Raw genomic sequence first — 24,484 nt, 5'->3', positions numbered from 1 at the left:
CTGTCTCCATGTGGCATTGGTCCTTCTTGAGGGCAGATGTCCCCACGTTCACCCTCTCATCATCTGCCGCCCCCAGCTCCCTTCCCCAGCTCTTGTGCTCAGGGTCTGTCCATAGATGACATCTTTCTAGGATTCAGATGTGCAGAACTTTACCCCCAGACCAGATGCTTGAGGGAGATGGGCGTTACCTTCCTGTGACTTACTCCGAGATGATAAGGACAAAGAATTTCACACATGGCAAAGCCTGTCACCCAGAATGGGTGTGTCTGTAGATGTGAAGTGTGTTCTGGAACAGCAAGACCGGTGTCACATGCCTGAGAAGAGGGTTTCCTGGCCCCGGAGGGGCAGGGACAGCTGTGGTGCTGGTATGCGCCCTGCTCTGGAGGGAAGGGAGGCCCTGGCCCTGCGCTCCCGTCCTGTCCTAAAGGCATGTGGCTTTCATGTCAATTTGTTTGGTCCTGTTCCCTGCCATGCAGCATGACTGGAAAGGAAGTGGGTGGTTGACTTGCTGCTGGGAGCTAAGGAATGTCACGTCGCTCTGTGTGCTTCACATTCCCAGAAACACGCTGAAAGGAGGAGGGTGACTCAGAGTCCCTGACTTTCCACAGCCCAACCGCTGGGGCCTGGGCGGTGCTGAGGAGGACGAGAACACGAGGTGCCCCGACGGTGCCCCCCACCCGGGCTGCTGTGGCCAAACCAAGTCAGCTCAGCTGTCTTCTCCTGGCTGGAGAGGGCCCTGGGTCTGCTGGTGCTTGCAGATTTCCAGCTGTCCCCAGGTTCTGCAGAGGGATGTGTCAGGGAGGAAAAGAAGGTGGTGTTGGGCCAACACGGGGAAGTGTCTGGCCCCGGTTGTGATTTCTTGCTGGGCATGAGTGAGGGAGGGCCTCTGTGCTTGGACTTCGCCTTGCAGGACTAATCCCTCTTCTCCGAGGAGAGTTTACCCTCCCTGGCTCTTCCTCCAGACCCTCCCATGGCCCCCCTCCCCCGGCAGAAAAACATCTTTCCTGGTAGAAAGGCCTGGAAAAATAATTTCAAGGGCAAGAATTTGGCCATGATCCCTGAAAGGGAAGCCCAGGCTTTGCAGGGGTTTCATGATGTTCCAGAGAGAAGCCACCTGGTGCTCTCTGCCCACCTCTGGGCGCCCGGCCACCCGGCTAATGAGCCATGAGATGGGTCCAGGGACCAGCCCGCCCTGCCAGAGGCCTTCTCACCTCAGCCCAGGATTCCCGCTGCTGGCCCGCCGGTGCGCCCTGTTCCAGGCTCCGCAGCCCAAAGCAGGGCTGAGCTGGGGGCACCCTGGGCTGTGTCTCCACGCTCCTGCCCCCGTGTGTTTACTCACCAGAAAGAAAACTCCCACTTCCCAAGGCCGCCAGTGGGAACCTCCCTTTTAGGAGCGCCAGCCGGGGCCCTGGAGAGCCCTGAGCTTCTCCCCGAGCAAAACTGGTTCGCACTGAGGACACCGGAAGGAGGCAGGCGGGCGCCGGCTCCAGTCCTGCACCCCATCTCCTCATCTCCCACTCTCTATCGCTGAACCATCTTGCCCCGTGACTCACCTGCACGGGCATGTGGCAATGGCACCTGGGGGCGGGGCAGAAGCCACACAGGTGCGGTGCCCAAGCTCAGGGCCCCGGGGCCCCCAGACCTCGGCTGGCTGCTACTTCTGCTTCCTGGCTGTCTCGGCCGGGGCATCTCTGGCCTTCACCCTCTGCATCCGAGGACCAGGAGTAACAACAGCACCGTCTCCTAGGGCTGTGCTCAGGATCCGGCAGAGCCTGCTGCGCACTCAGGCACGGCTGCTGCCAGGTGGTGCTTCCAGGTGTAGGCGCCCCCCACCCCCAGGCTCAGGGCTCGTGGCCCTGAGTCTTGCCCTGTGTCTCTGAGGGTTCATTGCGTCAGCCCCACTATACCTGAGTGCTCAGCACCAGCTCAGTCTGGCAAACAGCGGGGAACTCAGAGTCACTCGGAGACTCAGCAGACATGAAATCGGGCACCTCTGTCACCAGAAGGGGCCAGCTTCAGTGGAAAATGGGCAGGGACCAAATGAAAGATTCAGAGGACGAGGGGATGGGACTCCTTTCCTCATCTCTCAGGACACTGCTAGGCTAAGACGTCACAGCACCATGGGATTCGTCCCCAGTACCAACACCTATTCAGACACACACACAGATTAATAGTAGGAAGAAATCCTATCCGTCTGGGTTGTGGCTCTGTGCTAGAGCACTTGCTAGCAGGCTGAGGCTCTGGGTTCGGTTCCCAGAACCACACACACACACACACAGACACAGACACACACACACAGACACACACACAGACACACACAGACACACACACACAGACACACACACACACAGACACACACACACACAGACACACACACACAGACACACACACACAGACACACACACACACAGACACACACACACAGACACACACACACACAGACACACACACACAGACACACACACACACACAGACACACACACACACACACACAGACACACACACACAGACACACACACACAGACACACACACACACAGACACACACACACACACACACACACACACACAGACACACACACACAGACACACACACACACATTTCTTAAAAGAGAAACGTATCATTCGCCTTCTAACCTGGGAATTCTTTCAATCACAGCTAAGCTAGAGTCCTCCTCCAAATTCTTTCCCCCCTGGGGCTCCTGACAGTGGGGACTGGAGAGGCCCCCAGAGGAGGCTGTCCCCAGAGGCTGCAGGGAGTGAGGCTGACTTGCTTCCTCCCCTGTGTCTGCGTCTCTGCCACTCCTGGAGTCATCGCAGTACGTGAGGCTGCACATTTCCGGTCCAGCTTTCTTGGCCTGTGGCCAGTGCAGATGAGGTGACCCTGCTCTCAGAGGGGACCCTGAACTCAGAGGGGACATTGCCCAAGGATATTACGTTCTGCAGTGGCCACAGGTGCCCCAAACAGAGTCACAGCAGGGCTCTGGGCATCTGGGATGGTCTGCACTCCCAGAGAGCTCTGTGAGGTGCCCCATGTCCTAGGAAGCACCCCATTAAGCAGCAAATCTAAACGATCCTGACAGGTCAAGAGGGAGACCCTGGAGGAGAAGAAAAAGGCCTGCTCCTGCTTTGGAAGCGTCCCCCAGCTGGGGACTAGCAGTGACACAGTGAGAAGACCTGGCTCGACTGGGCCTAACTCCTCTCCTGTGTCACGCTCACCTCTGCTGGAGACACACGTGGACTCCCTGGGTTCTGCACTTTAGATTTTGTGCATTACAGAGCGGAGGTCGAGCTCCCTGTTCTGCAAGGACACTCCGAGGGACGGAGCGAGTCCGGGTCAGTGTAGTATTATGAGAGCCCAGGGCCAGCTGACACCTGATCCCAGTCTTGACTCCCTCCCCAACCAGAAGAGATAGGACAACATGATTTTCAGGATCTTTTCTAGTTCTGAGAATATCTGTGATTCCTGGGGCACCACACGTCTGATTTCTGCTCCTGCACGCCCGGTGCTCAAACAACAGGGGCTCCTCCTTGTCCCTGAGACCAGGCTGCGGGGCCTGTACTCATTTGGAAACAAAAATTTCTGAGTGGCGGTTGGAAGCGATGGACAGGGGGGCATTGCTGAAGTGCTGTTTTGTCGTTGTTATTATTTGCGGTACTGCGAAGGACCTGATGTGCTGGGTCCCAGGATGCAAAATTGCTTTCGCAGAGCGGGCGTGACAGGGATTTCAGAAATTCTGTTATTTCAGATCATCAGGAGAAGGGCCAGGAGAGGGGCCAGGCAGTGTGGGGAATGAAAGTAAGGGAAATATAATTGCACAAAAAATAACAAAAGGCTTTAAAGAATGCCATACAACAGGATGGAACCTTAAAATCCTTCTGGTCCAATTTCCTAAGACAGTGAAAATAGCAATGAAGGTTCAGTCATCTCTTAATATCCTACTAAAACCCTCAGACGCTCAAATTCCCGAAATAAAGTGGCGCAGTGTGGCATAGAACCTACACATGTCTGCAGGACACTTTAAATCATCTCTAGGTTACTTACAGCACCTAGCGTAATGCAAATGCTGTATCATAGGGTGTTGTGCTGTATTGCTTAGGGAATAATGACAATAAAAAGTCTGCTACAGGGATAATTTTTCTCCCCCCAAACACCCTTCATCTGTGATTGGTTGAATCTGTAAACGCAGAACCCTCAGACACCAAGGCCAGCTTGAATTTCCTCCTTTACTCTGAATGAAGATTTGGTGTCAGACCCAGGATCCCTTGAAAGAAAGACAGAAGCTTCCACCTGAGCTCTCTTTGGCCCTCAGGAATCTCTAATTTCGCAGCGGGTGCAATAACTGGAATGCAAATAGTTGATGAAGAGGAAGTTTTCTTCCTTTTCTTTCAAGATGCAATTGGGTAACAATCCCAGGGATTAGTCAGGAAGGGTCTAGCTAATTCCGTGGTCAAAAACTTCTCCCACTTTTCCGGCACATTTTAGAAAAAATGACTAAAATGTTCTGTACGACCATTTTCCCAAGTAGAAATTCAGAAAAGTTATTTCAACCTATTTTATAGAAGGATCGTAAGGATAACACAACCCGGGATTAGATGGAAGAAACTCTTGGCTCCGATGGTCCTGTCCTGGGGAAGATTGCCGGGCCCCAGGGAAGCCCGTGTTGTGTAAGTTGTGGCCTCTAGGACGACTGGTCTGATTAGAATCTGTTATCAGGGCATTGGTAAATGTCCCACGTGGGCCCTGGAGTGAAAGTGTAAGGGGAGCCGGTGGCCTGTCCTCACCCCAGAGCCCAGCTCTCAGCCCTGTGGGCCTCAACTGGGCAGCCAAAGCCCCTGTCCTCTCTCAGCCCACCGCAGAAAGTCTTTTTATTTTACTACACGCACATTTTCTTCCCTCCCTCGGCAATGACTCAGAGCACTTTACAGCTCGCAGTTTTAGGAATGTTCTAGCTGTTTCTCCTTTTAGGGAGGGAGCAGGTTCTGGGGCTGAGCGCGACCTGAGCTTTCTGAGTCGGATCTCCTCTCAGGCCCACCTCAGCCAGCTGTGGCCTAACGACCCTTGCTGTGCGGACACCGTGAGGGCATACACAGACCCAGAGGAGGGGCCCGCCAGGCCTCTGGGTCGCATGGTGTTGCCCGTTATTAAATTTTCTTCTCTTTCTACTTTTCCAACTTTTTGTTAAAAACTAGGACACGGACCCCACATGAGCCTGCGGCAGGAGCTTCCATCCTGCTGTGCGTCTTGTCCCCCTGAAGGTCTGGGGGCAGCGACTTGCAGGGAGCTGCCATCTGTGACAGCGATGCCCTCTCCTGGGGGAGACGCCTGCCCGACAGGCAGGTAGGTGTCCACTCTAGAACAGCAGTCAAGGGTGAGTCAGGACATCAACCAGCAACAGTCGTCGGTTCTCGTTTTCAAGTCTGACTTGAAAACGTGCCTGCACTCTACTGAATGCACACTCGTGTGACTGGCAGCGCCACGGGCTCCCTTCACCAGGATCACCAGAGACCCGAGGCGGGCGTCATGCTAAGACATTGCAGTAGCCACGGCACCACCTGGCCTTGGGAACTTCCCAGCTCCTGTGTGACCTTATGGACCCACAGTCCTATCATTGAGCACAACGCCCGTATGCAGTGCTGGACTGAGTGGCCCTGAGGGTCCCTGGCGGTCCCTGGTCACTTTTCCCACTGCAGGCCCAAAATGTGCACAGGACATTCCTCCCTGGCCTTTGTTGTTTTTGAAGAAGGTTCTCAGCTGGCCCAGTATAGCCACATGGACCAAATGCCAGAGGGCTGAGCTCGGGACCTTCAGTCTGTGGACAGCGGTGGGCAAAGCCCGAATCCACCACTGGCCTCAGAACTCAGCCATTTCTCCCATTAGCTTGTTCAGTCCTCCCAAGAGCCCAGGGAGGAGGCCCCTGACTCCCATTCACAACCAAGGGGAAGGCGGACTCCAGGGAGCAACTTCTCCAGATCCCCAGACTTCTTGCTGTTCCCCCTGGAGGCCACTTCAGAGACGTGGCCTGATCATTCCTGGCGGATGATCATTCCTGGCGGATGATCAGGCGAGGGCTCTGGGAGAGGTCAGGCAGATTCCTGACCCTGCAGGGGGAGTCGGACTCGCCTGAAGGAGCGAGCAGACAGCACTTTGCAGTCAAGAGGATGCTGAGCCCTGGAGCCCTTGGACCTCAGGGTCTCCTGTGCCACTCGCTCTCTGTCCTGTGCCCAGGACAGATGGGTCCGGCCATCTGGGGACTTCCTTTCTAAGAGTCTGAGTGCATCAGTGACTGATGTTGCCTTGACTCTGGATCCAGGGCCTCCCTTCCTGCCCCAGGTTTTAAATTCCTCTTGGGAAGAACAGCTGGTCACTGTAGGGTCATGTGACCCTTGAACACCTTATGAGAAGATCAGCATCACGGCACGGGCTGTGTCCTTCATCCGAAAACTTGGGACCAGAGTGTGGTAAAGTTTGGATTTTTTTTTTCCAGATTTTAGAAATGTTTGCATGTTCATAATGAGATATCTTGGGGATGAATGAAAACTTCATTTATGTTTCATATTAGTGTGTACACATGGCCTGGAGGTGATTTTATACAAGGATCTTACTAATTTTGTTGCATTCTGCCACCCATCACAGGAGGTCAGGTGTGGAATTTTCCACTTGTCGGGTCCATGATTCAAGAGTTTCAGATTTGGGGCTTGTGCTAAGGATGCCCAAGGTCTACAGAGGAACCAGCAGGGCAGTCAGATGCCTGGGCCCGAATCCTGACTCCCTCGCACACACCAGCAGTGTGAACGCAGGCGGGTCCTATGCTGCTTCCTGCCTCGGTTTCCTCATCTGGAAAAGGACAGGGACAGCAGTGCCGTCTTGCAGGGCTGTTTGAAGATTTGATGACTGCCTGCACATGGAGGCACATGGAGCCGCGTGGGGCAGGCGTTGGCGCCATCTTAGCAGGGCCATCTTTGACCTGTACACATCTCTTGAGGCACTGGGCAGAGCCACCTGAAGGGACCTCAGGAGGACCTCATGCAGGCTGGGGCCATTCTGTCTTCTGAGTGGAGCTGTTTCATTTTTGGACTGCTCTAAGAAAATTCTTCCTACGTTTTGCCAAAAGTCACCTCCCTGCAACTCCTCCTCGTGGGCCCTGGTTCTGCCAGAAGGCAAATGTCAAACCACAGTCCTGAAGGAGAAGACCTAGGACATCAATAGTCCTGATGGAACTGGGCTGGGTGACGGCATCTCCTGCAGCGGCCATCCCCATGGCTCTCAGCCCCAGAGCCAGGTCCGGACTGAAGTCAAGGATCTTTCAGTGAAATTTGAAAAACCAAAAGTTCTCAGTTCTTGGATGCTTCTATTAGCAAAGCATAAAACAGCTTCTTTCTCCACTCTTTCAGCCCAGAGCGTGCTGCCAGACTGGCAGGAGGCCAAGGGGAAAGGCACTCTCCTGGTGCAAAGATGACAGTCACACGGCTCCAGAGCCATGACCTCACCTCAGTTAATACGTGCTGTCCGGCCTGTAATCACTGAGCATCCAGGGAGTGGGCCAGCGAGGTAGCCACCCGCGTCAGGCCTCCTGTTTACAGAGCCTTTCTGGCGTCAGGTGTAAAATCATGACCCGCGAGTCCCCTTCCTGCCTCGCCTGGCAGCCCTCTGGAAGCTGGCGTGTGCGCTGTGACACAGGAGGAATGCACCCGTCCTTTTTTAGATTGATTTGATAGCTTGGCTCTCTGATGACTCTGGTGAAAAGCAACCTGTACACTTGAAGTTCACAGCATCAGAGTGGGGGACCTGCATCAGGTGCCTTCGGGCCGGGCGGGGGGGGGGGTTGGTCTCTGGAGTGTGGGCAAAAGAAGGGTTGCATTATTTTTCTAAATCAGAGGTCATCTGGCTTTGATGTCCGGCAGTATCAGTCACTATTTGGTTACTTTGTCCATCCAGCTCCCATCCAAGAGGAAGCATACTTTGGGGCACTGTGGCCAGGCCTCTGCTGCCCTGGCTCCTGGGGCTGAGCACTGCTGGAGCTGAGGGTCCTGTGGATCTCAGGCTCTTGCGAGTGCTCCAAGGACTTGGCCCCAGAAATGCCCCTCCCTGGGTCAAGGACCCACGGGTGTCTGCAGCCTCTGTCCTTCCCTGCCCAGGTGCCGTGTGCAGCAAGGCCTCGCTCCAGTCCCGGTGTGCCCCCACCCTTTCCCCCTCGGGCATGCAGAAGCACTCTGCCAAGGCTGCCCTCTGCCACTTTGCATGAGCCTCCCTTCCTCCCTCCCTCACCAAGGGACAGTCCAATGACAGCAGTCCACCCTTATTCAAGGGGGATGTATTTCAGGAGCCCAGACGATGCCTGAACTGGGGAGCAGTACCAAACCCTGGACCTACTGTTTTTCCCCAGACGCTTAGAGCCACGAGAGTTTAGGGCCGTTTCCATCCTGACCAAACCCTACACCCTACGGTGGCTACAGCGTTTGCAGCGTGAGGTGGGAGAGCGACGGGGCGTGGGTTTCTTTCCCTTCTTCGCCGCATCATGGACAGACGCTCCTTCTTACCCACAGATCTTTGCAACTTCAGTTCATGGTTTGTTTCCTTCTTAAGTCAAGAACTTTCCCTTTTCCTCTCACAGGAAGCGCTTCATGCCTATCTGATTGCCAGCGTCCCTGCTCTTGTGCTCAGGGGCCATTATTAAGTAAAATAAAGGCCGCCTGCACACAGGCACTGTGATCTGATGGCAGGATGGCTGGGAGGTGACTAAGGGCAGTGAGGTCCTCGGTGTGAAAGTCCAGGACGGTGTTCCTGGTGTGTGACTTGGGTGGATGGAGCCCAGTGCCATTTAAAATGTAGGCACTGCTTACTTGTGGAGTTTTCCCTTCACATTTTCAGGACAAAGCAGGCCGCTGACAGCTCAGGAGGGAAATGGGGGAAGGGCCCAGAAAAGAGAGCTTTGGACCTCCAGGACCCCAGAACTTTCAAAATGGGGAGGTGCACATCGGAAAGGAAGCGGTGTGCTTCTCCCTGATGTGGGGCAGGACCTCGGCCAGCCACACACCGGAGACACAGCCCAGGCTTCCCAAGCCCTGTCCCGGTGACCTGGTTTCATGTACATCACTGAATCCTGTCAGGTGCTCCAAGTCCAGGTTATCATCCCATCTCTGGGTCCCAGGGTCAGCCAAGGTCGCCTGAGCATCTCTTCTCAGCAGCAGGTTCTGAGGGCTCCATTCCCACAAAGTTAGTCAGCTGGGGACCCGCAGCTGCCATTCCTATTCCTCTATGTGCAGGGAGGGGTCTGGCATGTGACCCAGGCAGGGACAGCTTGGCCTCCATTCTTTAGAAAGAAAGCATTGTTTTTGATCCAGACAAATTTTATGTTTTCTGCATTTTAAATATTGGCTAGTGTTAGTCCCTCCTCGCTTGACCTCAGGCATCAGGGTGGCCTTGTCCCCTGAGACCTCTTTTGTGAATCTGGGGACCTGCCTCCCAGGGCTGTCCTCCCTGGGCCTCTGGGGCACAGAGGCATTGAGTTTTCTCTCCGGCTTCTCTGAACACTTCTCTCGTGGGCTATCCCCGGCCACCTCTCCTCCCTCCTCCCCACAGGTGGACCCGTCCAAAGGTTCTGGCCTTGGACCTCCCGCCTTGGGTCATAACTGCTCCCAGTTTACTGAGGGCATGAACTCCCTCCTGAATCAACAGAGGACGCTGACTCACCAGCAGGGGACCTCCTGGGCAGCAGACCTCTCTACTGTGGAGTGCCATCTATGGCCACACCCCCCTCAGAGCCAAGCACCTCTGACCTGTGCTGGCTGCACATCACCCAGCACCCCCTTCCCCCGGGGCTCCTGCCCAGCCCCTTCTCCGTCTTGCTCCCAAGTCACAGGAAGCTCTAGAAGACACAGGCCCGCAGTCACAGGCTCTAGCCACTCGCCTCTCACTCCTTCCTGGCAGAACTCCCAGCTCCTGCTGTGGGAGGTCTTTAGATGGCCTCTGATCCCCTGTCCATCTTCCTTCTCAGGAACCCATGCGGAAGCCAGGGGAACAGGCCTCCTGAGCCGCTGCTCCTCTGCCTTTCCATTCTTGCTGCGTCTCAGGGGAAGGTCCCCCTTCTCTCCCTCCCAGGCCCTTGCCCACCCAGCCCTGAATCTCTCTGGCCTCACTTCCTCCCCTGCACAGGGGAGCTAATCGAACCGGTCGTGGGCACTGGAGTAAAGATGAGGGGACATGGTGACACGTGTCACCTAGAACCTCATGAAGAGGTGATGGTGATGGTGAGGATGGTGATGCCCAAAGTGGACTGTCCCTGAGATGGATCAACCTGAAGTTCTCCCCTTTGACCCACAAGGGGACGCAGGTCCACACACAGATCGCTACACCAAGCCTGCGGCTTGAGCTGTGCTCCAGCACCTTCATACACCCGAGGTCAGGTCAGAGCACTGCCATGTCGTGTCCTGGTGTCTGGAGCTCCTCCTTCCTCATGAGTCTTTTCTTGGTTCTTCTACCCCTCCACAATGTGCAGAATGAAAAGGTGGCCTGTCCGTCTCTAATGCTGGGTTGGACCCATCACCCTTGCTCTGTGCCCTCCCACTGCTGAGAGGTTCCCCAATGCTCCTCCACCCGAACCCCGCCATCCCACAGTGCCCTGCCAGTGTCTCCCACGTGCCAGGCCCAGTACTAGATGCCCATGTAGGAGCCATGTTTACCGAGCACTTACTGCGTACCAGGCACTATCCCCAGCACGTCTCCGAGTGGACTCATTAGCATATGCTCATTTACATACATTTTGCATATATGGAAATTTCATCCTCATAACAGATCTGTTTACTCCTCAGAAAACTCCCGAGAGGCAGCCGCCATAGGATGGCCTGGTCACAACCGAACTGAGAGGGTGAGGCTGCCCCGGTGATCCCGCCCTGCAGTACAGAGGCCGCCGTGGTGGCCCCGATGCCCAGGCTCTGCAGCGGCCACGCACGGCATCCCAGGACACTGCTCTTACTTGCAGCACAGCAGCAGCTGGCGAGAAGGGTGTGGAGGAAGAGGCAGGCGGCTGGGGAGGTGCCCAGAGGACTGCCCACTTCCGGGGGAGCAGGCCGGAGCCATGGTTACCTAAGGCCCGGGAGATAAGGAGGCCAGTTGCGCAAGGCGCAGGCGGAGGAGCTTCCCGTGACTCAACGCCCTGCCCTCCTGGATGAGGGCCCAGGGGAGAAGCCACAGGGGATGGAACTGGGATGCTCGGTGGAACTGGAACAGGGACTGGGATGGGGTTGAGTCTGAGTGTCCAGGGCCCCGGTGCCTCGTGCACCCTCCAGGGTTCCCTCGGAACCTGCACAGATGTGTGCGCTGGTGTGAGGGAGTCTGAGCCCAGGAGAGCTGGGCCTCCGGACCAGCACGGGAGCTCCTGCTGGGTGGCAGCTTCGTGGTGAACTTGAAATTGCACCTAATTAAAAGTTACCCCCAATACACACACACACACACACACACACACACACACACACACATACACACACACGGCAGCAGCACAAAGTGGAGACACGGAACAATCTTTAAAAAACAGGGTTCTCTAAGAGAGACGGGAGTGGGGGAGAGATGGGAAGGAGAAGGGAGGGAGGGGGAGGGAGGACGGGGAGGGGAGGAGGGGAGGAGGGCTGCTGGCCCTTCTTGAACTCCCCTCCCCCCCCAGTCCACTCTTCCTCTCCCACTTTGGCCTCTCATTTCTGGGTTGGTAACTGGCGCTAAGTCTGCCCTCCATGCCGGTCAAACTGGGGTTGAACTGCTGGCCTCCCACCATGTCCTGCCTTCAGCGACCCAGAGGCCTTTGTTCTCCCTTGCTGGCCACTGCCTGGAGTCCTCAGGAAGCCCAGTGCTGTCCCCAGCCCTCCCCCTCCCTCCTTCCTCCAGCGTCCACTCTGCTGCCACATCTGATTCCTTCTCCCTGTGACCTGCCCCTCTCCCGGCTTTTGTAGTTCTCACCGCCATCAGCTCATCCTGGGGTCTCTGCGGTGGACTCCTGCCTGGCCACCTGTCCCCTGGCTGACTGGAGCCCCTCTGAGAGCTCCTGCCTGCCGTGTGTGTGTGTGTGTGTGTGTGTGTGTGTGTGTGTGTGTGCCCTCTGCAGCCTGTCTCTGACTCCTGGCGGGAGCCACCCTCCTGCCTCAGCTTCCCAAGTGGCTGGGACTTCAGGTGTGGGCCACTGCGGCTGGCTCCTGGTTTCCTCATAAAATACCAAACAGGGCTGGGGATGGGGCCCTGACTGTTGGGGGAAAGCCTTCTTTTGGGAGAGGATAAAACTGTTGTAAAATCGACTGTGATTAATGCAAACACCTAGCAAAGTATGTTTAAATTAAAACGTTAACAGTGTTGTCTTCAAGTGTGGGGTCATCCTGAGTCTCCACTTGTGGTTGGCAGCATGCAAAAGGAGACATTTATGTAATGCACATATGCATTTATATTACACTCTATATAATATTTGTCTCTTTCAGGACCGTTTTTAAAACCCCTAAGTCTAAGGACTCTTTCAGGGTGTGCCCCCGACCCCCAGCCAGGCCCACACCTAGCAGGCACATCAAAATGCACCCAGACTCCACCGTCACTCACTTCTCCTTCTTTCCATGGAAATACAAGAAACAATGCTGAGAATTTTGCTCTTGAAGTTATTAGGCTCCACACCACTCATTTATAATGGGCTGTCAGCATGCAACTTGGGGATTTGTGCTGGGGGAGAAGAGGTCCCCTGTACATAGCCTTCCAAAGTGATGAGACTTTTATGGATTATAAATTGTAAACTAACAATGTTGACATAATGTTGCATTTTATAAATATTTAAATATTAATTAAAAAAATTTTTTTAGGGTTTTGTTTGGTTTTCCGTGCCAGGGATCCAACCCAGGGCCTCAGGCTGCTAGGTGAGGGTGTACCACTAAGTTGCATCCCCAGCCCAAGTTTGTTGGTTTCTGTTTCAACGAGAGAAACTTGACTTCACACAGGTTCAGAGGCGTCTGCCACCAAAGGCTGGTGTAAACGGCAGTTCTGGTTTAACCCTGCATCCGTGTACACATTTGAAACTTCGAAGCAATGATCCATTTCTGCTAAAATGTAGATTAAATCCCTCCATTGGCCGATTTTTTGACATTTGTTGCAGACCTTATATTTGAGTTGTAGAGACTGAATTTTCTGTCTTCATTTTTCCTTTGGTGGTGTTGGGCATCTAACCAGGGCCTCGTGCACACTAGGCAAGCACTCTACCACTGAGCTGCAGCCCCGGCCTGAGGCTACGTTTTTCTCACGCGGGGCGGGGTGGTGGGGATAACAAGATAGCTTCTACTAAGATAATGAGCTGTGACATTTACTCCCCAGTATTTCTTTGGCAATACACATACAGGCTGCTCCATTAGCCAGCTTTCCATTACTGTAACAAAATACCTGAGATAATCAACTTATAAAAGGGCAGGTTTATTTTGGCTCACAGTTTTGGAGGGTTCTGTCCACGGTGGTTTGGCCCTGTGGTTTCTGGGCCTGTGGTGATTTTTCAGTCTTTGTCTGCTGCGGGCTTGCTGGTCTCTTCTCACCTAAACCAACTAAAAGTCAGCATTTCCTGACTCTTCAGTCAAAGCCAATATTGTCTCCTACTTCTGTGCACATGGGAGTTGCGTGACATGAATCCGCCTGAACCATAAATGGAGCTCAACAAAACCAAACACTGTCACATTCTTAAAAAAGTAATCAAAATAACCTTTTATCAACTGTTTTGTTAATGAAGCAATTCTAGTTTATTTAATTATCCACTAAGAAAAGCCCATTTTCATGATTAGGTCTCCACTCTGCCCAGTGTTTATATGTCCTTGCCAACCCCTGTTGACTGACACAAAACCCAGAAGAGGAGTTCCCCTCCCAAGACACACTAGCCTTGCTCATTTTATTTCTTGTTTTTTTACGCCAACTGCTGCTCAGCTTGTGGTCATCTTGGATCCCATGCTCTTTACCTTCTGACCTCAATTTTAGTTAAGTGCTTCCCCATCCCGTATTGGAATGATCACTTTTCTCTGCTGTCACTACTGCCTTGTAATTCCAAGGAGACTTTAAATTTTATTCTTATTTTACATTTGAATAATTAAAGGTTCAGTGAATGCGGATTTTGGCCACATGTTGGATATTTAACCACGGGAGCCAATATCTGACTTCAGATAAATATTTCTCATGAAATCAACCTCTGGGACATAATTAGCCGTCGGAAGCTTTATTTTTAATATTTTCAACTCAGAACTTTTTTGAAAGGTTCAGCTTCACGGTGTGGAAGGACCCACGGTGGCTGCCGTGGGGCCCTCGGGACTCCTGCTGGGGAGGTGCGCTGTGACCACAGGCTCCCTCCAGCTGGAGGTGGACCAGCAGGGCTGGTTTGACGCTTCTCACTTCCCCCTGATGCTTTCCTTTCGCACACCTTTTGTCTAGAGAGCAGATAAGGGTCATTGACACGTCCCCGGGTTCTGGACTTTTCTTTTTGTGAAATTTGGACATTCTCCTTTTAATCCATCCCGCGAGGCAGGAAGATTTCCTTAAGGGGCTTTTCTCCAAGGGACTCCTCCTCTAAATGGATAACGATGAATGAAAAACAGCTCTCGGACGTCTGAGGTCGCAGTATAAATGCAAATCGCTGACCTAGCCCAGGACAGTCGGGAGGATGATGTCATTGACCTCACCGACTGCCATGTGCACTTTTGACACCTTTGTGGCACGTGCTCTTCTTAGGGTCAGCCAACAGTGGCCCGTCTTCACTCTGCCTGTGGCCCACCTGTTTCCCTCTTTGTTTACCTTTGGGATGTTCTTCAGTGTCTTGGCACAAGACCCACGTCTCTCCCGGTCATCAGTTACCGTAGCAGTTCTTACTTGAAGTAGGAGCACGTGTATCTTCTTGGGGTGACAGAATTTTAAGGTAATAGCACCTTGGAGGTATTTTCTCCAGGGGGGCATCTCAAACACTTTCCTATATTTTAAAAGGCAACAGACCCACAGTCTGCAATGCCCTGACTAATCCTCATCTGTGACCCTGACCCTGAGCTCTCAGGGACGGCCCCAGCCTTTGCCCCACATGCCCAGGTTCAAAGGAGACAGGACCTGTCGGGGTGGGCGACTGGTTCCCATCCCCAAATAATAGATTTTGGCCAAATACTGGGCCAAAGCTCAACTTGGGACCATCCCAGGTCCAGGACCATGTGGCTGTGGCCTGGGGTGAGTGCTCAGTGGGCGTGTGCCCTGGGAGCAGCTTCTCGGATCCCTGGTCTCCACAGCCGTGAGATGGGAGGTGAGGACCTGCGCCACCGGCTGTGGCAAGAGCTCAGCGAGGGAATGCCCCCGGGTGCTTCAGGACGCGTCCGCGCTGGAGTGGGTTCTGTGCGCTGTTCCTGTCATTATTGGTTTGGAACCAGGGAGTCTTAACTCGTGATTTACTGCTTTTAAGCAACTCGATTCTCAAAATGATGAAGGGAGAAAAATCAGACCTCAAGAAACAAAGTTTGGAGCACGAGAGCCTTCTGGATTGTTAAGATGATTTCTTCAAACAGCAGAGTTGGTCACGATTCCTGTCCTTCTTTGTCCTCCTCAAGGGTCTTTTCTTGACCTGAGCACACTGCTCTGGACTCTGAACCGTGGAGACCGCCAACCACACACAGAGCAGCGGAAGAGCCCAGCGAGCCAGCCCCGCCTGCCCACCCTGCCTTCCGCGCCTCCACACCGACTCCAAGCCCCAGAGTCACCGGCAGGTGATGTGACAGGCCAGCAGCTGAGTCACACCTCCGCCCGAGAGATGGGCAGAGGGAGAAGGAATTTAGCTCCTAGTGCAGATGTTCATGGCCAAGGACCATTGTTCACACTCTTAACTCCTGATAGAGGACGCGGAACGGGTCACCTCAGCGGCCATGGGTCACCTCGGCGGCCGTGGTCCTGGCTGAGCTCACCAGGGCCGAGGACTTTTGCAGCCAACAGATCAAATCAAGCTCGAAACCCTGGGAGGTCAACAGACCAAGTCAAACTCGTACCCGTGGCCTGGGCTGCACCCACATGGCCACCTACAGAGAGCAGGCCCGGCAGTGCCCCGAGCCTCGCCATCTCTCAGGCTCACAGACAGCGCAGTTCAGAAGGGGAGTTCCACAGGGGGCACCAGCAGGGACGGCGGTGAGAGGCGGCCGGCGTGGACTTGCCACGTCTTTGTCAGCTGGGACCTTGGGCATCTTTCTGGTGTTGCATGAATCACCAAAGTCAGGAAGGGTTCTACCCAGTGAGACCCGTGCCGCTGCCTCGCATTTGTGGTCTTTACGAGATGTTCTCGTTGTCGTCAGGGCCACAGGCCCGGGAAGTGAGGGTAGGAAGGGGGACGTCCACTGAGCACCTGCTGGGTCCAGACTCTCTCTTGCCTGCCCAGAGTCCAGGTATGATCGTTCTTGGTTTCCAGAAGGAGAAACAGCTGGAGAGCTTAAGGAATTCACCCCAATCACGCAGCTGGAAGGGGCGGAGGAGGACTCGACCCTTTGCTTCCCCCAGCACCACGCTGCCTGTTGGGGTTTCTGAGAAAAGCTTTGTGGATCATGTGAGTTCACCCATTTCCCAAGGATTTGGTTTCCTCTCTATACTTAACCAGAGAATAGCATTTTCTCAAGATGCAAAAACGTTAATAGATGCACTATTGAGGGAGGGCCTAAGATAGCAATGTCCCCAAATGTCAGGGCACAGGCTCTGGTGAGGGGCAGGGAGGGACAAACTTGGCCTCGCTGTGCAACACCCTGGTGCTAAGATGGAGGGAAACCCTACGTTACAATATTCACAACCTACCAAACATGCATGGGTTAAACCCACGAGTTAAAAGGCAGAGAAACTGCTGGGAGAACACACAGCGAGGTGAACCGGAAACACTGAGGGTAAGAGGATGGGAAAAGACACTCCAGGAAAGTACTCAGCAAGAGAACTGGCGTGACGACGTCAACCTCTCTCTCTCTCTCTCTCTCTCTCTCTCTCTCTCTCTCTCTCTCTCTCACACACACACACACACACAAATACATACACACACAAATACATACACACACACACACACACACACACACACACTCTGAGAATATAATGCAAAATGTTTCAATTCACCATAAAGACATGAGAATATTTCTCTCTCAGCAATTGGTAGGTTAATTAGAGCAAAAAATAATGAATATGTTTGGACAATTTGATTTAAAAAATCTTTCAAATGGACACAAATTAAGCCCTCCCCACCCCCAACCCATTTTATAAGAGTAGGTTTCTTACCTATCACTTCTTTGAACAAAATGTGATTAAAAAAATTATTCTTTGGTACTGGGAATGAACCCAGGGCTCCTACTTGGTAGACAAATGCTCTACCCCTGATCTACATCCCTAGCCTGACCAAAATGTAACGGAGTAGAAGTCAACAACAAAATGTAAATTAAGATGTTTCCATATTGTGGGATTTCAAAACAGAATTCTAAATAATCCATGTTTCACAAACAGATTGTAATGAAAACTTAAAAATACTAAAACAATAATAAAACCATGTAGAACTTTTATATTATAGGGAAAGTTGTGTTCAGAAGGAAATGCATAGTCTTAAATACACATATTATTTGCAAATAATAGAGGCTGAATATCAATAAGCTAACTCCAACTAAAAACGGGGGGAACCATTCATATCAAAGAATGAGAAAAGAGAAGATATTAAAGAAGAAAATAGGTGTATTAGTCCACCTTGCATTACTATAATTAAATGCCTGAGGCTGGGTAGCTCTATAAAGAAGAAGGTTGATTTAGTTCACAGTTGTACAGGTTGAAGGGCATGGTGCTGGCATCAGCTAGGCTCTGGTGATGATTTCATGACAAACAGCATGTACAAGAGAAAGATGGGGAGGAAGAGTGTGACTTATGTGGCAGGCTCACTACTATTATTATCAGTATTATTTCATTTCACTTAGGTGTTGGCAGTGTGGGGATTGAACCCAGGGGCACTTAACCACAGAGCTACATGTCTTGCTCTTTTGATGTTTATTTTATTTTGAGACAGAGTCTTGCTAAATTGCCCAGGCTGGCCTGGAAATTGAGATCCTCTTACCTTAGCCTCCTGGGACACTGGGATTTCAGGTGTGCACCACTGCACCTGGGCCAGGTTCAAGCTTATAATAACTCACTCTCTTGAGAACCAAATGGGAGTCCCAGGAAATCACCTTCATCCCTTCTGAGAGCAGAACACCCAAAGACCTAAAGGCCTCTCCCAAGGCCCCACCTCTTAAAGGTCCTGCAACCTCAATACGCCCACACTGAAGACCCAGCTTCCAACTTACGAGCCTTTGGAGAACAAACACATGCAAACCACAGCATATGATATTTAACTATAAACACAGCAGAGATTAAACTGATAGGAGGGCTTGAGGTGTAGTTCAGTGATAAAGCATGTGCTTAGCATGTGTGAGGCCCTGTTCCGTCCCTAGTACCAAAAAAGAAAAAAAAACCCTGAAAAATAAAAATGATAATAAAAAGAAAATACAAGAAATAATTTCATGGATAGCTTTGAAAATTATATCCAAGAGAAATATTCCTAGAAAAATATAACATTCATGTTGACTCGAGAAGAAATAGAAATCTTGAATGATCCTAGAATTATTAAAGAAATTGAAATGGTATTGAGATTCTGGCCACAACCACACAAGTCAGATTTCACAGCAAATCCTTCAGGGAACTGATTGCTCAATCTAACAAGAATCCTTCCAGCACAGAGAGAGAAAACACGCTCCAGCTCATTCTATGAACTCACACTAGTGAAGGACAAGGTAGAGAAAGGAAAGTCCTAAGCAACCTCATTCACAGACACAGATGGAAAATCCATTTAAAGATTAGCAAAAAGGATCCAGCAACGTTTTAACAAGGGTGTTGTTAAAACACTGGAAAATCCATGTTACTGTGTAGCAGAGAATTTAGTTACTTAAAAGTGATTCCTGCTGTGGGTGTGGCACCCACCTGTAATCCCAGCGACCCAGAGACCGTGGCAGGAGGATCACAAGTTCGAGGCCAGCCTCAGAAAAACTTAGCGAGACCCAGTCTCAAAACAAGTTATACAAAGGGCCGCAGATGTAGCTCAGTGGTAGGCACCCTGGGAAGGAACGACTGGACAAGGCTCGTCGAAGTGCCCTTTTATTGAGGAACAGCTCTGCATATTTATAGAGCCAGGGGCGGTTTGACAGTTATGACAGTTTAACAGTTCAAGGTTTGACAGTTGGCACGGGGTGCTTTCTGATTGGTGGGTAAGGATCATGTGAGTCAGCAGGGCTAGTCTGATTGGTGGGTAAGGATCATGTGAGTCAGCAGGGCTAGTCTGATGGGTGGGTAAGGATCATGTGAGTCAGCAGGGCTCACCATTGGACGGCTCTTCTCTGGGGATGGGAAAGTTAGTCTTTGGAGGTGGGGTTGGCTCCCAAAACCCTGGGTTCAATCTCCAGTACTGGGAAAAAAAAATGTCCTACCTTTTGTTTCATCGCCTGGGAGGTTGCCTCGAACCCTTGAAATTTCTTGAGTAACAGGAAGGCCTTGGTTATTCCTGGTGGGCCACTTGGGCCACACCTGATAGTCCTATTAATGGAACGACTCATGGTGGGCCCCTTGGACCACACCTGAGTCTATGCTAATGAGATGAGTAAGGCGGGGCTGGCCAAGTGATCAAGACCAGCCAAGCCATCCGAGGGTTGGTGCCACCTACATCCTCAGAGACCAGGAGCAGTGTCGTGCATACCACCCAGCGGTCTTGCCCGTGTATCCAGGCCACCACCAGCACCTGGAGCTGGAGCGTGGCCAAGCTTCCTGGCTCAGCAGCGCCCTGCACATTGCCCCACACCGAGGCCAGGAGGGGACTGGGGTGAGGACACAGGGGCTTCACGTTTGACACTCTTTCTTTCCCAGACTCCACCCCATGGCTCTTCGTTTTTATGACTCTACTTTGTTTTGGTCCTGGGCACTACCCCTGCGCTACATCCTCAGCCATTTTTTTCCTTTTTTGAGACAGGGTCTTGCTGAGTTGCTGAAGCTGGCTTTGAACTTGGCAATCCTCCTGCCTCAGCCTCCAGAGTTGCTAGAATTACAGGCCTGGCTGCCACATATTTTATATATATATATATATATATATATATATTATATATATATTAATATATATGTAGAAAATATATGCCTATATATCCTATCTCTATACATACATCTTCTATCTATGTATAATATATACATATGCAAACATATACATATTCCATCATATATATATATATTATGATCCATTTGTGTGCAGTTCTCAGGCAAAATGAAGACCAAGAAAACAGTGTCTGTGGTGGGGAGGGGCTCTGGCAGGTGAGGGGCGGGCTGGAGGCCATAAAGGGCTCCTGGTGACAGGAATGCAGGATGCATTTCCTGCATGAGCTTGTAGGTCCAGGGGTGCAACATTTTTCAAAATGCCTCAAACTATATGCTTAAAATCTGCTCTTTTTTTTTTTGCACATGAATTATACTTTAATTTGAAAAGTACATTTGGAAAGAAATCACACAACTTTAAAAAAAAGCAATGGCATGATAAACACAAAATTTAAACTTGTAGTTACCTCTGGGTTCAGGGAAGGCTCATGAACCCTCTTTGCCAAGTGTTTGATGTAGGGGCAAGTTATGGGTGAGTTGTTCCTGCTCTGAGTGTTGGGTCCAGGACTCCGATTATAGACTCTTATTCCCGTAGGTGTTACATTTGATATTTTTAAGTATCAGTATTATTTGAATATATATCAAATATCAATATTATCTGAATAATATCTTCTTAAAAATACTGAAGGAAATGATCACTTTAAGGTGGGAAAATTTAAAGGGATTCTTGGAAGAAGCCTTACTGGAAAAGAGGAAAGGGACATGAGCTTTTCTTTCTTTCTTTTTGGTGGTGCTGGGGGTCGAACCCAGGGCCTTGTGCATGAGAGGCAAGCACCCTACCAACTGAGCTGCATCCCCAGCCCAGGACATGGGTTTTTACAGATAGAGGATCAGCAACAGAGATTTGGGTGGCATCCCAGTTCTGCAATTGGCAAGCCCACAGAGGGGGAATAGAGCCCTGGTGACCGAAGCCCTTGCTCATGGCCGATCCTACCCAGTCTTGCTTCTGTCTGGAGGTCTAGCTCACCGGGGTGGTTGAGCACCTGCAGCAAGAAACGTACAGCTCTGACATCTCTCCAAGGGCCAAGCATTTCTGTGGAGGCTGGTTAATAAACACAGCTCCATCTGTCTGGATTCCACAGCTAGATCAAACAGAACTTCCCCAAATAAGGCGTATTTTCTCTCTCAGGTCATTATGAGTTAAACTTCACGTCCTTGGGGAAGACATTCCAGTCATGCTCGGTGCGTACAAGTGCGTACACCCCGTGAGAGCGTCTGTGTTATGTTGGCGCAAAGAAACTGCCATTTTTTATAACGCACGTAGGATTATTAATTGTGGCTGTAGAATGATTAATTGGTGTTGGCATTTGCAGCAAAGCACTTAAGAAGAACAGAAGTCCTAGAATCTCAGCCTGTGGGACCTGCAGGGGTTGGCTGACGTTGGTTAAAGCAGGCATCCATAAAGCATGAAACACAAGCCCTGGACAGTCTGTTACAACTTCAGACGTGTGAGTTTATATTCCTTTGACTCTGTGACAATATGGCCAAAGCTTTCTTTGCTCGTGGGTCTGCTGACTGGAGGTAAATTGCTTTTTCTGTACAGATTCCCCGATGCTGCATTGTCGGCCGGCCACCATGACCAGGTTTCTCAACAGGCCCTTGATCTTGCTCCTGTCAACATCCCTGACACTCATTTCTTGTTCCCCACACCCCAGCCCCACTGACCTGATTTCCTAAAACACACCAGACTCATTCCCACCTCAGGCCCTTGGCACGAGCAGCCCCTCTTCCTGGAGGGCTGTTTCTCAAATCATCGTGGGCCTGGAATCTTCTAGTCATTCAGTTTACACTTGAAACAACGGGGATCTTCCCACCCCGTCAACCTGAAGTATCCATAACTGACAAAGTCTAGCTCTTAGTTGGTCCATGTGCCTTCTCCTTCTAGAATGTGATAGAACAGGGGTCACGGGGTCTGGTCTGCCCTCCCCACGTCTAGAGAAGGGCACCGGTGGCTGCTCCTGAAGTCTTGCAGATGAGGCGCCACCGCCGAGTGGAGAGCCAGTGGAGCGGGTTGCGTGTTCCCGTGACCCTGCACAGGGGGCCCTCCCTCCCCAAGGACAGGTGCGTACTTCTCTCCACAGCCTTTGGGTCAGCTCTGGGCTTCTCGCAGGCGTCACTGTGGGCACATCGTTTATCCAAGTGACATCCGGACCGCCACCGATCTCAGAGATGGCGAAGTGAAGACCGCTCCTCCAGATTCTTCCTGAAGTTGCCAAAGGACCCTTCAACACACACACTCACCATCTATGGCTGGGTGGACAGGCTCCAGATGCTGGAATCCATCGATGCTCCAGTCCCTTGGATTAATGGATATAGTGTTGGCACACGACCCACAAGTTCCCTCCACTCTACGTTAAGTCACCCCTGGGCTGTGTCATTCCCAGGGTCGTGTGCGTGCTGGCAGATCCCTGTTGTGCTGGGTTGTTAGGGAATGATGACAAAAAATAAAGTCTGCACGCACTCAGTACAGATGCGATTCTTTTCCCGATATTTTTGACCTGTGGTAGGTGGATCCCTGGACGGGCGCCCGTGGATATGGAGGGAGGGCCAACCCTCTCGTGGCCTCGGTTCCAGCTCCTCGTTGCCTGTGGATCAAGCCCATGACGTCAGCCACATGGTTCTCTGCAAGCTGCCCCGCCTCCCCGTCCCCCCCACCACTAGCTTTGAGCCGGCTCTGTGACTCTGGAACTTCTCCCTGTTCCCTGCTGGTCTGGGCTCTTTCCCTCCTCCCTGCCCCTGTCTGTCCCTGTCCTCTTTGCTCCTCCATCTGCAGCCCCCTGGGGAGCCCGGGCTCACTCAGCCGAAGGCCCTGGTTGGAGAGCAGCGCGGAGCCCTGTCCGCGGGTCCTGGGCATTCTCCTGTCTTCCCATTCATTCCTCCCCCCCCCCCCCCCCCCGGGAAGTGCTGAGCCAGACCTCCAGGTGACTCCAGGTGACAACCTGAACTGACTTCAGTGAGCGGTCCACCACCATGGGCCGACGTGGAGCAGGGACTTTGCTGAGTCTTGAGTCCCCACAACTCACCCCTGGCCATGGCTTGTGACCCGGAGGCTTGAGATCTGCTGGGATAACTCCATCGATGGGGCTCGGGGTCTTCTGACAGCTCCTGCACGGGCTCCTGGCCCAGCTGGAAGCTGCTGCTCAGACCCAGGGTGACCCTGGCCACTGCTAGTGCATAGTGAGGCTTCCCTGCACACCCTCTCCTGGTCCTGAGGCTCTGGGCTCCCTTCGGCTTGCTTGCTGGGCAAGGAGCCGTCCCCATCTTGTGGTGGAGCCACCCTCCACCCCCACTGCAGCCACAGTGACCATCAGGATGCTGGTAACTAACTGGAGGACGGATGGTGCAGACGGTCCGCAGACCAGTCACAGTCCGGGGGCAGGTGGTGGCCGGGCATCAGAGGGGCCGCCCCTTCCACATTCTTGACCAGGTTGAGTCTGAATAGGAGGAGACTTTGGCCCTGGTCACTTCTTATTTTATTTTTGTTATGTTTTTAATTAAATCGCCTGGGTCGCTGACACCCTGGAGAGACTGGGAACCGCCGCCTTGCAGTTTGTTAATGATACACCATCTGTTTGCTCACGGTGGTCACATGATCTTGGCTCTGCAGAACATCCTGTCTCACTGGCCTGAACCAGTTTGTGGGTGAAATGCTGGGGACGATGCCAGAAGCTTCCTCTCTCTGTCTCACACTCTCTGTCCTTTCTCCTCCTGTTTCTCTTGCTCATCGTAGGATGAACCGTCCCTGCAGACGGGGCGGGTTTTGCACCGGCTGTTGATGGCATTAAACCCCACGTCTCCACTGCAGTCTTTCAGCCTGACTTCAAGAGTCACCGGCGAAGACCACAGCCAGCCAGGCGGCGACGGCTCTGAGAGGGGGAGGCAGAGGCCAGGAAGGCCCCCCCGGAGCCTGGGGCCACCACTCAGCCAGGCTCAGAGGGAAGCTGGGACCCCTCCAGGGCAGAGGAGGAAGCCACGGTGACCTGGCCACTGAGTGTTGCGTGACTCATCTTCTCTACCTATAAAATTCCCCATCACTGACTCATCTCACATGACGGCCTGCCGCGATTAGATCTCTCCAGAGTGTCTGTCCCAGGAGCCTCCAAGAGCTTTCGATTTCATCCATTTCAAAGAAGACGAAATAACAGAGGCTGACCCTCTGGTGGAAAATTCTACCTCCCGCCCCGAAGCGCTCTCTCATGACGTGCAGGTGGGGCGGGGGACGCGGAGAAGAATGAGGCCCTGGAGGGACTGTGCTCACGGGACAGGAGATGCGGGCTGGGAAATGTTCCTT

At 52.4% G+C, this 24,484-nt stretch overlaps 1 long non-coding RNA gene across 2 annotated transcripts in view; it reads left to right on the top strand.

Moving 5' to 3' along the window:
- Positions 1 to 22,784, top strand: part of LOC113180883 (uncharacterized) — a 33,963-nt gene extending 11,179 nt beyond the window's left edge. Inside the window, exons 2-3 of one of the 2 annotated variants that reach the window (XR_013342182.1) lie at positions 21,507 to 21,641; positions 21,737 to 22,784. This is a non-coding gene — a long non-coding RNA (uncharacterized LOC113180883). Of the gene's footprint in view, positions 1 to 21,506 lie in introns of both variants that reach the window. The other variant, XR_013342183.1, reaches the window with a different exon arrangement.
- Positions 22,785 to 24,484: the final 1,700 nt, after the last annotated feature.

The sequence above is a fragment of the Urocitellus parryii genome, chromosome 11 (genome assembly GCF_045843805.1).
Source record: "Urocitellus parryii isolate mUroPar1 chromosome 11, mUroPar1.hap1, whole genome shotgun sequence".
Classification (NCBI taxonomy): Eukaryota; Metazoa; Chordata; class Mammalia; order Rodentia; family Sciuridae; genus Urocitellus; species Urocitellus parryii.
Note: the sequence above shows the minus strand (reverse complement) of the source record. Positions and strands in the feature narration are given on the sequence as shown.